Genomic DNA, 17,445 nt, shown 5'->3' on the forward strand with positions numbered 1-17,445 from the left:
ATTACTCCATTTGTCTGAAATGAAAAAAAAAAATTGTTGTAAATGATGCTTATCTGGTGTGGATAAAAACTTCACAGTCGATCCCATGTTTACCACTTTACCTTTTCCCAATTACATAAACAAAGAGAAACTTTCAATTACAAACTAACTAAGAATAACTGAACGACAATGTTTTGACCTTTTTACAAGGTTAAAAAACCAAAATCTTCAAGCTTTTCCAAAAATCTGACTTCAGGGCTTAACCAAAATTCATTTCGTAACGGAAGTAGTACATAAAATTGAATTTGTAAGGCTACAACATCGTCCACATGGAAACTTCATGTTTTCCCCCCAAAAGTTCGAGTATTTCAGAGTAAATAGGGAGGGACAAACTGAAAATATGACGTACGCTAAGGAATGGGTCACTGTTTGTCACTGCTTGTCACCTAGTCATAGGAACACAAATTCTGTCCATCATCGTTATCCATAACACAAGTGGGGCAATGCTGTCAAATGTGCAGAACGAATGGGTTGATTACCTCATGTTGCTGCAACATTGCTTCCTTCCCATACGTCGCCTCGTCTCCCATATTTCGGCATCACCCCAATCATTTAGCCGAGGGATGGAGCGTGTAGTAACCGACGTACTCTTATAGGGAGGGGCAAAACGATCCAAGTAAAATAGCTACATCATAAAGGGGAAAAGATATTTACTATACACTTCCGAGCAAAATAATCCGTATTCGCTAACAATGCATACAACTTACAACACAATCATATGTATGTGTTTATGTGTCTCGATGGCAGAATCCCCATGCAGCTTTCCGGTTAAAAAAATAAGCTTTTCGTGGTTGCAAAAAATATGGCCCGTACAGGTATATTTGTCATGCTGTTCAATAACAAGTAAGTTTGTATTTCGCAATGACTGCCATTTTATTGAACCATATGCACAGCAATGGATTAAATATGTAATCGGCATGGTACAAACAAACAACGGTCGATTACGTTACCATTAGAAGGAAAACACATCCAGTTGCCTCGCGCTGAACTTTCATCTTATACTTCCGAACACCTTTGACAAGGAATTGCAGTGTCACCTTTGCCCAATTACATGCCCCCATACCGGTCACGTCCTTCACGGCATGAACGAACGACAGGCTCAACGCGGTCATTGTGGTAGGACACAACATGGCCCCCAACACGTACAGCGCAAACTTCCGCCGAAACTTGTCATCTGCACCATCACTCTCAGTTAGATAAACTCTCAACTGGTTCAAAGGAATGATTCCCTTAACAGCTCCAACCTCTTCGTAGATATTGGGATATGCGTCTATTGAACCAGTGAACTGCACGTCATTGCCTTCTGACCGTATACCCAATAAGACATGCACTTCCTCACAGGTGAGCCTCAGGTGATGGCCATGAACAGTCAACGAACACGTGTCGGGATCGAAGTTCTGTACCAACCATTGGCATATGTTGTGATCTATACGGGTACACTTTAACCCGAGGAGGCCACCGAACCCAATATCAATGACTGCCTGCTTTTGTGCTTCGTTACACCGGTTCACGATATCAACAATTGCCTTCAATGATATGCGGACTTGCATTTTACTCTGCAATGTTATTAACGTGAACATTAATACAAAAAATTAACCAACATTGTGTCGATAGCAGGTCCTCCCTAAATGCAGTTACGAAAACACTAAGCACGTAAGTACCTTTGCAGATTTCTTTGCAACTTCTTCGCCCAGTTCCTTGGCACTTGCCTTAGCCATGTCCTGAAACCTCTTCTTCTCATCACAGGGGAGTTCCTTCCACCTTTCCCCAATATCCTTTCGGCTCTGTAAGTGTTACACCAACGTGACGCACATACAGGACAAATAGGAGCTGTAAGTCCAAAATAATTGTCACCAAAAGTTGTATCACTCGCAATGTGTGCACATTTTCTGGTATTTACATATGTTTGCACATACAAATTACTATTTCGCACACAGTTGAAATAAAAACGAACATGGAATTTTACAAATAATCGGAGTTTATAAGAACACGCAATATGGCGTCTATGACTGCTGGAAATCGCTGAATGCGACACAATAAAAGCACATGACTGGTGTGCGCATGGAATAGAAGTCCATACTTTGCTATCACAGCAGTCACGTGTTTCCATCACGGTACTCTACTTACTACATGTCTGCACACTAACCATATTCGGTCCGGGGTTGTCTGTTTCTGGTCTTTCCTTGAATTGTTCCTGGCTGCAACCATTGTCAATTTCGGCGCAAGTATATGTTAGATATGGATGGATATATATACATATATGTACACAATTTGTGACACAAACAAATTTGGTCCCAACTACATAATAATGCATCCGTAATGTCTAATTTTGGTTGTTAAAAATATAATAACCACATCATTTCTGCAACAACAATTATAAATGGTCCAAATTATTTTGGCCCTTACTTTTGGTCTCTAAAATCTTAATTTCTTGTGAGTACAAACTGAAATCTGCATAGGCGCAAGCTATGAGTTCAAAATATGTAATGCAGAATTGTGCAAAAATACTGTCACACATTTCTGACGAGAGGGATTCGTACCGTGAGCCGCTTTGAAGGACATGGATCGAACCTGTAAAAAATAAATGGCCCAAGTGGCCGCTTTCGACGAGGGGGTTCGGTAATGTCAACCCTTTCCATTTGTGAACCTTTGCCACTTGCCTTCAATGTTTTCCTTTGCCTGTAACAAATATCAACGTAAATGAAATTTTGTTCAAGGCCAAATTACATCGGTGGTATGTACGTTTTGTGCATTCTATCATCTTCGTCGGTTAACTTTAAAGTTAGTCAATCTTGCCTTCCCATTTCAAAAGTTGTGTCATTTTCGTGAAATTGGTAACGTCGTTTTCCGTTGTCACCGAAAATTATGAACTGAAGTGGTTTAGTATAACTCAGTGAATTATGGATTTCACAAATTCTCTCCGCAGAATACGCGACATGTGCCGTATGTGCACATATTCTGGTAAGAAATCGACACAATTTTAATCCATTACACGAAATTCATGGTGCAATTTGAAGCTATCGCAAATGTGTCAAACTCAAATCCCACAACCTCCTGATGGCAGTACATAATGGCACAATATGCAATACACAAACAGACCGTGGTATTTAGTAGGTACAGGAAACATAACCTTGCAAACCTAACTGTATCAAATACTGAACGACATAAACTCACAGTTGCTTCGCATTGTCTGACATGTCGCCCATATCCAATTACGATAATTCCTGCAAAGAATTTCATGCAATATTCATAAGGATGCAGAAAGAACGTTACTCCCAAATTGTAACAAAACGAAATTGGCTGTTAACAACTTACAATCAATGGACCATTGAGTCGTACGTGCATTGTACGAGTGGTACTTTTCGTTTATTTTCAAGTACGATATGTTGTCGTTAATTTATGCAGATATGGCATGCATCTGTTTTACGAAAATTAATTGGCCATATGTTGTACTCGTTTTATAGTATTTACGACTTCAAGCCCGAATCAACAACCAATGCGCACACTTGAAACAGGGCCACATCGGACATTCAACCCAACAGCACCCATACGCAACTTACCTTCATGCAGAGAAATAAAAACCCGACTACACTGCTCAACGAAGACCGTTTGTCACTTTGAAACTCCTTAATGGCAATATCAGTTTGTCACCCGTGTAGTTTGTATACCTAATCGTACGTATGGTTTCAATGACCTAAGAAGGAACAGTTTAATAGTTGAGAAATGGTAATGTCGTGCGAGTAGAACACAGTAGGTCATAATAATAATGTGCTCCGAAATAAAAAATAGACAGACTCACACATGCCCGAGAAAATGGTGACTGTTACCGTCGGCGACCTGGCGCAGTCGAAATGGAGAGACAGAGAGAGAGTGTGTTACTGGAGGTGGACAGCAAAACCGAAATGGAGAGAGAAGGAGGGACATCAAAGTTGCCGAAATTTGTATGTGGGAAATGGAAATGAGTTGGTGAGATTAGAAAGGCTATGGCATGTGGGTCATCATGAAAAGTACTGCATCTGTGGGATTTCAAAAGCACTGTCTGGCGACTTTGGTTTTTGTTCCAAATTTGGGAGGGAAACGGAAACGTACGTGACACTACATATTAAGGCCAAGTTTGGCAAGTTGGGAAAAAAATAAAAAAGTCAAAAAGTTATTACTATTCAGAAAAAGTCAAAAATTACGCCTACACAACTCCGAATTCTAATTTTTCCTTACACATTAATTTATACAATTTTGTAATACACATTTTTTCATAAAAGTCAAAAAGTTAACCCAAACATCCATATTTTTTTCCTCATTTTTTTATCCACAAAGACAAAAATTACACTTTTTTAGTCCAATTTTTTTCCTCACTTTTTAAATATAAATAAATGTACTTTTTCACTTTTTGTGAAATATGGGTTCCGTTTGGGTTGGGGGTTGAAATGATGTGTGTGAGAGGTGATGTGACTTAAAATAATGTGATTCAAGTCAAAATAGTGACTTTTTGATTTTTGGCTTTTTGTAAACATGCCAAACCAGCCCTAAAAGGTGGTTAGAAAGTTGCTATTTTTATGTTATTTTAGTATTTTCATATTTTTTAAATTTAATTTTTTGTGTTTTCAAAGTAATAAATTTTGTTGTACTTGGATATGATGTTTGTGACAGGAAATTTGCACTGATTATATGTGTTAATGTTGTTCGTCCCAGTGAATGGATCAGACAGGTCTAAGCTCCTCCAGCCCGTACCCAAATGATCAAGCCCACAGGATAACCTGTAGGCAAGTTCAACGGGGAACGGAGTAGTCCCCCAGCGAACTCTCCGACGAACAAGTTAGGAAGAGAAGCAGAGTATATGGGAGAGGATTCGAGATAGAGAACTTAACTTTTTTCTTGTCTACAACATTTGCTTATATCCTTTTGTCATCATTTCGTTGTCCCTTCCGACCTGCTCTCCTTGCCGAAAGCCTATGCTGTAGCTTACCTTGCTCAGGGTAAAGGGGTCCTGTTCCGACGGAGAGGTGTTGTCGTAATAAATGCTGTGATGGACTGCATTAATGGTGATGCGTAGTGGCAATAACTTTGCAGATCTTTGTCTGCTGATGTGGCTCGTCCTTCACCCGCCGCGTGTCTGAATGCTGTTGGTTCTTGGTGCCATATTGGATTCCAGCAGTTCCGGACTCCATCGGCAGGGTTATGCATTGGGCCCCGAATGATGGGCTCTGGTTATTTATAGTGGTTCATGGCCTTTGTGGGCCTGTCTATGTCAGTAGTCCCCCATTCCCGAGTGCAGCGAAAGGAATATGTATGAGGAAGATGGGTCCGACCGGGATGGGCGGCCGAGTTGGTGAGGCGAGCGTAGGATTGTCCGACCGTGGGGAGGGTTGATCGCGCAAAGGCCGAGCGGAGGGCCTACCGGCCGAGCTAAAGGGCCGACCGTGAAGAGGGGTGATCGTGAGAGAAGGCCGACCGTTGAGGGCAAGCCGATCCAAGAGGCCAACCGTGAGGACAGGCTGACCGTTGAGAACAGGCCGACCTAAGGGAGTCGACTGTGAGGACAGGCCGATCGCGCGAGAAGGCCGACCATGAGGGCAGACCGATCCAATGGGCCGACCGTGAGGGCAGGCTGACCCAAGGAACCGACCGTGAGGACAGGCTGACCGCGCGAGAAGGCCGACCGTTGAGGGCAGACCGACCATGGGGAGGGCTGATCGTGTGAAGGACGGGCGAATTGGCGCGAGGCTCAAGGGGCGGCGTGGAAAGTGATGATTGGAAGTAAAAAAGATAGGGTAAGAGGGATGGACAGTGCATCGTGGCCGTACAAGTGGCCACATCCCGCAAAAGGGGGGAAGATTAGGCGTTGGATCAGAAATGAAACATTAGGTCATTGTGGGTATTGAAGAGACGGTTTTGGCGGATGATTTTGAAAAGTTTTGAAACTGGCGAAAATTAATTGGGACCCTTGGAATACGGGTAAACCGTGGGCTTTTGGCATTATTCGATTCACCTACCTGTGTACGAAAAATCAAAATATTCCAAGTGTGAATTCCTTTGTTGCTCACAATACACCTCTGCAACACTTTTTCAATTTCCTTGTTCCTACCGCCGAAGCGATTCGCAGACATACCACAAAAATGGCTGAAGAAGGGAGTGCGATTGTCAAGGTGGACCCGCTTGGAGATGACGATGCTGTGGAGCTAGCGGCGCAGTATAGGACAGAGAGGGTGGGGGAGCCGGTGGTACGATCCCACGGTTCCACCATGATAGCAACTCCAAAGCCAATCAGCCAGGCGGAACCAGATCATTGGCACACGAAGGCTGACAAATCCACAATTACTGAGGCGGAGTTGGAGGTTATCCGCGAAAAATACCAGATCCTTGGAGATGTGGAGTTGTTGCTACCGACAGCAACGGAAAGGCCGTCTGACGCCAGGCCAGGGGAGTTTTCCCTTTATGAGGAAGCTCTGAAGGGTGGACTGAGGTTACCACTGCCGCAAGTGGTGGTGGATGTGCTTAACCTAGGAATGGCAACGGGACGGGGTGGGGCTGGGGATCACCCTCCCCGTCCCCGATCCCCGATGGTGGAAACTCCCCCCGTCCCCGGTCCCGGCCCCGACGGGGAGCTCATCACTACCCCCGCCCCTGCCCCTTAACGGGGATCGGGTTTCCCCGACCCCGAAAAATCCCCGACCAAAAGAAAAAAAAAATCAGATTCAACATCCCATTCAACATCAGATTCAAATCAGTTCCAAAAAAAATGTCATAAATAAGATTCAACATCATATTCAATATCAGATTCAACATCATAAATAAATATAAAAAAATCGAAAGAGAAGATCGAATGAGCTCAAATGTCATAAAAAAAAAATTAGATTCAACATCATATTCAATATCAGATTCAAAGTTAGAGCTCAGATTCAACATCATATAGAAAGAGAAGATCTGAATCTAATGCTCAAATATAATATATATATATATATAACAAATTGAAAGAGAGAGAGAATATTCCAGATTTGTGAAGCTTGGTCGGTGATGGTGGCGGATCGGCGAAGCTTGGTCGGTGATGGTGGCGGTGATTCGGCAAGCTTGGGAGGATGGAGATCGGCGGTGGGAGAGACGTTGGAGTTGTGGGAGGATGGAGATCGGTGGTGGGAGGAGGGAGATCGGCGGTGGGAGATTGAGATCGGCGGTGGGAGATTGAGAGAGGGAGACCGAGAGAGATGAGGGCGTTGATGATGAGTGATGAGTGTGTTTGAGGTCCCTAGCCCTAAATATTATAAATATTATAAACACAGTGAGAGAGGGAGACCGTTTATTATTATTATTATAAATATTATAAACACAGTGTCATTGGTTTGGTATATTATAAATATTATAAACGGTTTGGTTTTTTTTTATTTTTTATTATTATTATTATTATTATTATTATTATATATAAGGGGTATAAAAGTAATTTCACTTCGGGGAAATTCGGGGACGGGACCGGGGACGGGGACGGGGACGGGGACGGGGATCGGGCCGGGCCGGGGATTAAACACTGATCACCGTCCCCGGCCCGTGACAGATCGGGGATTGATTTTCAAATACCGTCCTCTCCCCGTCGGGGGTATTTTTCGGGGAAAAACCGCTTAAATCGGGGTCGAGATCGGGGATCCCCGTCGGGTCGGTTTCAAATTGCCATCCCTAGCTTAACCGTCTGGAGGTAGCACCGAGGCAGCTAATGCCTAACGTATGGAAGATCCTGCTTGCCTGTGCCAGTGCGTGGTCGAAGGTAAATGGAGGGGAGGCCATGACAGTAGACGAATTCTTTGCGTGTTATAAGGTGTTGGGGCAGCAGGAGACGTGGGTCACCCTGCAGGCTGCAGTGGGGAAGGGGTTGGTGGCGGGTCTGCCGTCGTCAATCAAGGGGTGGCGGCCGCGATGGTTCTATGTGTCTGCCAATGGGGGGCTTGGAGCGCGCACCGTGTGGAAAGTGCCCATCAGGTTTGTGGAGCTGAAACTGGGGGCAGCTGCGGAGGGGAGGGTGAGGAGGGTGAAGGAGTGAAGGGAGAGAGAAAAGGCCAAATGGGACGAGCTCGTTCAGCCGTCGGCATTGTTTGAGGCGGGGTTGGGGCCAAAGCCAAGTAGTGGGGATCTCGACCGAGCGGAGTTGGAGGCGAGGAGAAGGGTGCAGGAGGCAGAGGATCAGGCCATTCTTGCCAAAGCCCAGCAATTCAAAGAGTCCTAGGCCGACCGGCCACCAAAACCTGTTGCGAGGGAGCGGATTCGACCTCGCCCCAAACCCTTGGGAGAGAAAAACTTGGGCGATTTTGTGCCGCGGCCGCCCCCAGCAGACCCTTTGAAGGAGAGGTCGTTGAAGGAGATGGAGGCATTGGGCGTGGAAAAGAAGAAGAAGAGAGTGAGTCAGAGTGAGGAAGTGCCTGCCCAGAAGAGGAGGAGGGAGATGAGTGTGAAAGAAAACAGTGCAGTCGTGGGGTCTGAAGGGGGAGAAGTGGAGGGGGCCCCAGGAAGGGTAGGTGGCCCAGAAGTGGTGGATGTTGCCTCAGAGGTCATGGAGGTGGTGCCAGTGGTGGCGGCGATCACCGCAGGGGTTGCAAAGGTCGTCCCCGAAAGGCAAGTGGAGGATGAGGCTGTTGGCCCTGGGCCAAGGAGGGAGCGCCAGCCTCAGGGGGGTCTTGTACCTCAAGAAGGAGGAGTTGGTGGGGCCACGGCGATCTACCATGCTCGTGCGGTGGCGGGGCGGCTGGAGGGAGAAGAAGGCCCAGCCAGAGCAGGGGCAAATCACCTTGTAGGGATTGTAGAAGAGGCAGCCCTGCGCTCGGCCTCCAGATTCAACGAGGCTAAGCGGCTAAGGGGGTTATACTCCGCTCAAATGGAGGTAACCACCTTAGCAGGGGCCCTGCTGAGGAAGGCGGGGGCTGCCAAACTCAAGGCAGATGAGGCCAAGGCCTAGCTTGCAAAGTTAAAGGAGAAGAGTGCAAGTTGGGAGAGTGCCCACACTGAGCTGCAAACAGTTAAGGCGGAGCTGGAGGACACACGCCGCCAGGTTGTGTCACTCGAGTTCCAACTTGCTGGCGAGCAGAAGAAGTTGGACGAGGCCTAAAGAGCCTGCGTCGTTGCGGTCGAGCGACATGAAGAGGCTATGAGCAATAATGAGGAGCTGGTCAGGCAAAAGGACGGGGCGGATAGCAGAGTGGGCGATCTCCAGAGGGAACTGGAGGGCGAGCGCGCCAAGGCAGGGGAGGAGAAAGGGAGGCTCCAAAGGGAGTTGGAAGCAGAGAGAGTAAATAAATCAACTTGATTTTTTACAGGTATGATATACTGAATAAATCATAAAATATGAACGGTTCGGATTATCAAAATTGGGCCTAAAAGTAGGCCCGAAGGCTCTGCAAGGACGGGCATAAGGAGGAGCTTGCAAGGAGAGGATCCTCGTACGGGGAAAGGGGGTCCCAATCTTAATTCATACTGTCTTTTGTTAGTGATTTTTTGGCTTATGGACTAAAAATTAAATAAAGATTGTTTAGTTTGTTTTTGGGAGAGTTGTTTTTGAAAAAAAATTTGGGGAGAGAGTTTAAAATTTTTTTTGGTTTGTTTGGTTGTGTATTTTGGGAGAGTTGTTTTTTTGGAAGTTTGGGATGATTTGATATTTTGGAAGAATTTGAGTAGATGTGTGTGAGAGAAAAAGTGATTGGGAAGGAGAGAGGAGAGAGAAAAAGTGATTGATTGATGTGTAAGAGAGAGAAAGTGATTTTGAAATTTTTTTTAGAAAAACTCAAACCAAACAATTTTTTAGAAATTTTTTTCTTTAAAACTCGTCTCCCAAATGCAAACCAAACATAAATTTTCGTTTTCCCGCTCTGCTATACAGGTTATATAGAGTATACACCTTAATCTCATTCTCACTCCCCCTCACTGTCACACTCACTCCTCCTCCACCGAACCCAGCCTCACCGGCGACCACTCCCGACGGCCACCCACTCGTAAACCCAACCCACCGCTGTAGCCCTCATTTTCTCTGCTTCGCGAACCATAGCTCGACCGCGACCACCATCGGTTGTAGAGAAGGAATTTGTTGACGATAACGTGGGCTTTCAGGCCATAGATGAACCAGGTTCGTCCTCCAAACGCTGAAATCAAAAAGTTAGGGTTGTGATTCACAAAATAGATTTGAAAATTACTGTTATGCAGATAGATAAATGGTATGATTGAAAAATGTGGCACATATTGTGACGAACATTTATGCATTTACCTTTTAGAGTTAAAGTATAAATTTTGCAGAACGTAGTATGAATACGCAGAAACTGATCCAACATAAAATGAAAGGATCACATCTTTGAAGAACATAGTATGATTATGCAGATTGATAATTAGTTGAACGAATGCATATAGTTGTGTAATTTTCAATGTGTGATTGATAATGTGATTTTGCTGAATTTGTTGTCAATCACGCATGAATTGTTGTAATGAACTGCTATCAACTAATGTGTTAGTTGTGTGACTTGAATTAACTATTATCAGCATTGATAACTATTATCAAACTGAACTTAAATGTTCATAACTATTACTGATTTGTTGATAAGTATTTCAGTGTGCTTTGTTGAAAATCACATGTGTCATTTGTTGATAACTATTTCAGTTTGATAACTACTGAATCACAGTCTCCAACAATCTGCCCCTAATCATTTCACTTCAGCATGATTTGTTGATAATAGTTGTTTAACATGTGTGATTGATAATTTACTTGACATTGAACTAATATGTTTGTAAAACTGCCATGTTTGTTCAGATTGAAAATGCTATGTGTGTAACATGTGTGCAATTAATCACAAATGCTATGATTGAAACTGCTGTATTTGTTCAGTTTCAAAATGCTATGTGTGTACATTGAGCTGCGATGTTTGTTCAAATGCTATTAACAGTTTAGTCTGTGTAACCTCTGTGCAAATGCTATTAAACATGGCAGTTTGAACAAATAGATGTTTTCAGTAAAGACACACTCTGTCCCTCAAATTAAACTAGACCTGCGATTAACCCCATCAAACAGAAGCATAGCAGAGCACTACAAATTTCTCATGTATGCAGATTTAAAAAATGGCTTCTTCTTCTAACATTAGCAACATAATATTACAAACGAGGCTGTGCAATTATGGAAGAACCGCTGCCATACGTATTGTCAGAACAATAAGAATGGAAATGAAGGGCGTTTGTGCTTTGTTTGCCCATCAAAATATGTAAGTATGTATTGGAAATTTTAATCCTTTAGTAGTCACAGTAATATTTGTCGTATTCAACTAACTGATTGTTATGCATTGTAAAGTACCACTCCCACTCCCCATTGCAATTACTTCAAGTTCGTGGCTGAAGATGATGAAGGCGTTATGTCCACAATCCCTTCTAACACTAGAGCTGGTGATGCTTTAACAGTAGAACACTTCAACGATGTAAGGACAAGGCTTCATGACTTGGGAAATGACCATGGTCGAAGGCTTGAAAGGATAGAAAATATTATCAAAGCGATGGTGTATTTCATTATATTTTCTAGGGCCTTGCTACATCCCCCTAATTTTTGGCCCCCTAAATTTCAAACCAAGGCAAAAAAAAAAAAAAAAAAAAATTTGCCCAAAACGACGTCGTTTTGGGCATTAGGGGGATTAGGGGGGGCATTTTTAGGGGGACAAATCATTTTCCTATTTTCTATCATTGAGAAATAATTTGTCCACCTAAAAATGCCCCCCTAATCCCCCTAATGCCCAAGACGACGTCGTTTTGGGCATTTTTTTTTTTGCCTTGTTCTGATTTTTCGGGAGATTAGGGGCCCCCAAATTCGGGGGATGTAGCACAGCCCTTCTATCATTTTGTACTTGATCATGTAACTTTCGTACTTTTTTGTATTTTGAGAAATTGAATGGAAGTTTGTACCAGTTTTTGTTGTATTGTACTTCATGATGTAAGTAATGTTTATGGAATGAATTTTATTATGATGTAACTTATGTAACTTACTTAATAGCTTTGTGGAATGAATTTTATTATGGAATGAATGTACGGAATGAATTTTATAAGTTATTATGATGTAACTTATAATGTTATTCTGTAATGAATTTTGGGAAACGTTGGTGTCATTGTAAGAGCTTTGTGGATGCTATTTGGCAGATCTGTGGACGAATTTTGTGGATGGTATGTGGATTCATTTTTGTGGATGCTATGTGGATGAATTTTGTGGATGCTTTGTGGATGACTGAATTTTGTCGGTGCATTGTCACTTATCTGTGGCCTGTTATCTGTTGCAGGTTCTCTTATTTGGGTGCATGAATTTTGGTTGTAATGAACAACTTCTGTTATGTGTTGCAGGTTTGTTTGTAATTAACAGATTTGGCAAATCTGTTATCTGTCAGCTAGTATCTATTTGTCACTTATCTGTGGCCTCAACTATTATCTGTTAGCAAGTTGAAAGCAGATATAGAATGCGTGGTACATTTCTTCACCATCGTGCTGACTTCTTCATTAATGAATATCAATACTCTGTTTCTGCATGGTCTATTGTATATTTTTTTGTTTGAAGGGGAGCTGATTAGTTCATAACAATGCACAATGGGAGAAAAATTGCTAATGCACAGGTTGACCCCATGGAGTATGCTTCCACACAACCGTTGTGTTTGAATAAACAAAACATTTTGTGCCCATATTGATGTTAAGAGTGTATGAGACCGTTGGCTGGTTGTGCACAATTTTTGTTTGCAATTACAGCTTGTGATTCGAGTCAATGATTCCGACACTTAAACCTTATTGTCCATATTGTACGATTCACAAACATGAAGTAATCAACAAAACATAGGTTAATGATAGTTTCTGATATTGGCCATTGACATTACAAAAAAATTACCTTGTCATCGTACCAACAAAAATCATAAGACAGCTTTTAGTCGAGGACGGTGACCCAAAAAAATACCTTCAACAAAGTGGACATGATGAAGACATTAACACATGCACCGTTGCAATGGTTAGCAGAGTATGACGGTCTGTTAGTTTCTAAGTCGTTTATTTTCGCACGACGATGCCATTTTACAAGACTACGCTTACTATGTCATACACATGTCCAGGTCTGCTAATCCTCGCTCAAATCAACAACCTCGGAGTCTGAGTAATCTGAAAGGTCAGGGTCCGACACTAGTGCAGGATCCTCCATTATAGCCTTGATCGCAGATGCCGAGTTCGATCCATGTATCTTCGACTCTGCCTTTGCGTCCTCTATCCGTGAGTTCCTAATGAGTCGACGAGTTATTTGATCAACCTCACTTTGCAAACGATGCCTGAGTTGGGAGTCGCTGACATGGGGGAATTGCCGCTGCATTTCAACCGATCGAGCTTTTGTGACCTTTAGAAAAGCACATCGACAGTGGTGTTCACACTGAACTCGTTTGGCAAACAGTGAAACTGGAATTCCAAAATACTTTCCCAGGCAAGCATCTTGTATCGGGGTGCAGTTGTAATCCCGTAGAGGTTCAAAACTCCACAGTGGGAACCCTGTTTCAAAGAAACGTCGATCACCGAAGGAATCGATATACCCACCTGCATAATCCAATTCTGGTGACTTCGGTCGGGAGCTGGCAGCCGTTGCAAGTGATTGTCCACGACCACGTTTATCGTGGTGTGCATCCATAGGTGTGAAGGTTCTTGATTGAGTCCAACTTTGTTTTCCCAGGTTCACGAAGAATATATGGACGCAAAAACAAACCCAAATACAAAGGAAACAACATTGATTGCAAACTTTTTTGTGGTTGGTTGTAAATGTTAAATTACCTTAAACCCGTAGTCATTAATACGTTGGTGGTAGGTTTAAAGATGTGAACACACTTATTGTTGTTTGGTGGCAACACCTACCCAAACTGCGTAAAAGCAACTTAATGACTGCGGGTATTTCATTTAATAGGTTCGGTGCAATTGGAACAACATATGTATCTGATAAGAGCAATTTTGCTAACCTTTATGGATGAGTAGACATGTAATTGGGTTGGGGCACAAATACAAATGACGAATGTGAATGTATGATGAACTGTGGGTGTGGAAATCAATGGCAGTGGGATAGTACTGATGGAAGGTACAATGCATGTGTGTTGGAAATGCCAAATAATGGACGATCAGGGGTACTGAACGGATGACTTGGTGCATGCAAGAAGGAACAAATTTTTGCAAGATGAATTCGGCCAGTTTAAGAAATTAATACGATGTATGTCACAATGCATGAGGTCTTCTGCAAACATACAAGTCATGTACCATATATTACAAATACTTACAGCATAGTGTTGTGCAATATTATGAATCTGTACATTCCTTTAAAAAAGTAGTCAGTAAAATAAACCATACACATATTCCTACAAAATGTCCGATTCGAACAAGATTGAAGCTATTGTTGAAGCTCATGTTGCTCCTGTATTCCAACAGTTGCAAGCTATCTACGAAAGGTTGAATGAAGTGGATACACGGTTGTCAAGTTTGGAGTGGCAAGTCGGCGCTGTCAAGCAGAACGTTGATTGGCTGACCGATGACAAATTGGCGGCGGACGAAGCGAAGTCTGATAAGACAATGGATGAGGACAGTCAATCAGACAGTACAGACAACTCTTCAGAAGACGCTGCTGATGATGCAGCAGATGTGTAGATTTGATTTATTTTTTTTTTAACCTTCCCTGTAAGCCATGAAAGTTTTGTTTTGGCTGGAGTCATATGTGCTAATGGGCTGATATATAACTTACCTACGAAGAGTATTGAGTTTTCATTCATAATGTGGTTTCTTTCATTTTTGAAAATTAATTTTCCCTTTTTGTAATTAAATTATAAATTAACTTCGGTAACAAAAGCAGCCATAAATTATATACAGTTACAGTCGCATTCATCCGAACAAGAAACATGCGTAAAGAAAATAGTACTAAGTCAGCAGCCATATCGACATGTTTGATCCATGTTTACATTTGACTTGCACTTTGCAGTTGGTCCATATTTACATCGTCCAGCAAAAACAATACTGGGGAGCCATAATTAACATCTATATTGAAATCAAAGAATAAAAAATTAGTTAAGTCCTATTGCCACCCAAATTACTGGCGTACTGGCAGCCCATTCCCATCACTGGCCTAGCTTGTGGCATTGCTCATATGAAGGCACTCACGGTACTCTGCGATCTTTGCATTATTGACATCCATAACGACGTCAACCAACAACTTATGACGCACAGAGGGAGCGAACTTTGTACAGAAAGATCATAAGACAAATCAGTTAAAATTGCAGGACATACGAGGAAGGATTTGATTGACAAATGGAAATTAAGCGGTAGAATGTACCTTGTGTGGACCGGGGCTTAAATCAGGTTGCTGCATGAATTTGATGACGAACATCCCACAGTCAAACGTGCTACAAAAATAATTTCACATTAATGTTGTCGTCAATACTTAATAGGTTCGTTAAGTCAGTCATGCAGCATAGACATTAATGTGAGGGAGGGATTGTGGATTACTCGTCCAGTTGTTGTACTGGCCTCTCATCTAACATGCAGCGGTGGAAGCTACGCACGTCTGTAACATAATCATTTCCAAAGTGTAGTTGAAGCAAGTCGTGCATAGTTTGAACCTGTTCCACAAGGTTGAAGTTGGTTTACGTAAAGGATGTTCAAGTTTTTTGTAGTATTCAGAAATGCACCAGAAGGACATACCAAAATTTTAGCTGCATTTAGCTTCCTTTTGTTCGGCCGGTTGGATGGGACTGAGTCGAATAGGTAGGCTACACGGTCCACCATATCAATTTTAACGCACAACCAATGCACTCCTCTGTAATTGAAAGGCATGTAAATCTACACGTAAACACAATGGCAGACCTTGTTTAGAGGCCATGCAAACATGTAATGGCTTTCATATTTTCGTTTTAATATAACGGGATAAACATTAGGCCAAGTTTGGGTACTTCCAAAAAAGTCAAAAAGCCAAAAAGTTACTCAAAAAGTTAAAAAGTTAACACTATTCACCAAAAGTCAACAATTACGGCTGCACAACTCCCAATTCAAATTTTTCCTTACAAATCAATTTTTACAATTTTTTATTACACATTTTTCAATAAAAAGTAAAAAAGTTAACCCAAACATCCATATTTTCAACCTCAATTTTTTAGTCCAAAAAGACAAAAAGTGCATTTTTTTAGTCTTCCCAAACTTGGCCTGACATTACCCTCTGGCATGCATCAATCGCACCAGTGTATTTGTCATGTCCGAAAAATGATGTGACGATATGTTCATGGTGCAGAGGTTGCATATCTTTATTTAGAATCAAAGTCTGCATGTGTAATGCATAAAGGTCATTGACGGAAACATTTGTCAAAATATGTCATACACAATACACAACGTAGCTTTAAACACTTACTTACCGACAGATATACGGGAAAGAACCAATCAGTGTGCCTCCCGTCATTGTGTAAATCCCTCTGTCGATTAGTCAATTGCACCACCACCAAGTTGATTGGCTGGAACATTGTATGCAAGACACAAGGCAAGTTGATTAGAAAGGTTTCTGAGTTCAGGGGTACTGAAAAACGCAGATTCATATTTGTGCAGCCAACACTTACAGTGTCAGATAGCCACGACCCTGGTTTGAGCGTGCGCATGTCACGTCGGGTGCCAACTTCACATGCCCATCCATGAAGATTCATGGAAACAACAATGTCCCTACAAGCAATAAATGATCCTTAGAACGATAGTTATTTCACAGTGGACTGTCATTTAAAATTTGCAAGTAGTAAATGAAACAATACATTTCATTTTTGCTATCGTCAAATACATAGTGAAGAAGTTTTTGTTCCTCCGCCGATAACAACCCTTCGCTGTCCAACATCGTCAACGAGTCCTACAAAAATAAACAGCCAACTAACAGTACACATTTCATAAAAATATTGAAGCTTACATTACAAGGTCGGTAGTCATAAAAAAGAACGTGAAATGATGTAAAAACTGTGAGCCTCAAAGTTTTCCACAAAATGTGTAACTTCGAAGAAAAAGTATAAATCTCATGACAAAAATTCTTACACAAAAGGTTTAAGTTGGGCTTTCACAAACGGTGTAAGTTCGAAGAAAAAGTATATATCTTATGCCACAAAGAGATGTAAGTAACTTCGCAAAACGTCTAAGTTCCGTTTTTTTCCCCGAAAACCTGTAAGTTCCTAAAATCCAATCACACTGTATTTGTCTTGTTCAGATAATGGCAATGTGAGAGAGAAGGGCGTTTCGGAGGGCTTGGCCTTTCTCCCATTAGAACTCCGTTTCAGAGAAGATGAGTCTGGGAGGGCTTCGAATAGCGACTCCGAGTCCAAATCCAACCAAGTATGTCAATGTAAAAGAAAACCGTTTTTAATATAGAGCAACAGACACAGAGAGAGAGAGAGATAGACT

The 17,445-nt window shown here is 42.2% G+C and overlaps 1 long non-coding RNA gene across 1 annotated transcript; it reads right to left on the reverse strand.

Annotated features, from left to right (window-relative positions):
* Positions 1-16,232: 16,232 nt before the first annotated feature.
* LOC145821180 (uncharacterized) lies at positions 16,233-17,006 on the reverse strand. The gene is made up of 3 exons (XR_014363211.1): positions 16,626-17,006; positions 16,428-16,523; positions 16,233-16,336 (listed from the first exon to the last, which is right to left on the reverse strand). It is a non-coding gene; the product is annotated as an uncharacterized LOC145821180 (long non-coding RNA).
* Between the last annotated feature and the right edge of the window lie 439 nt (positions 17,007-17,445).

The sequence above is a fragment of the Camellia sinensis genome, chromosome 3 (genome assembly GCF_055761805.1).
Source record: "Camellia sinensis isolate YWXY chromosome 3, ASM5576180v1, whole genome shotgun sequence".
Classification (NCBI taxonomy): Eukaryota; Viridiplantae; Streptophyta; class Magnoliopsida; order Ericales; family Theaceae; genus Camellia; species Camellia sinensis.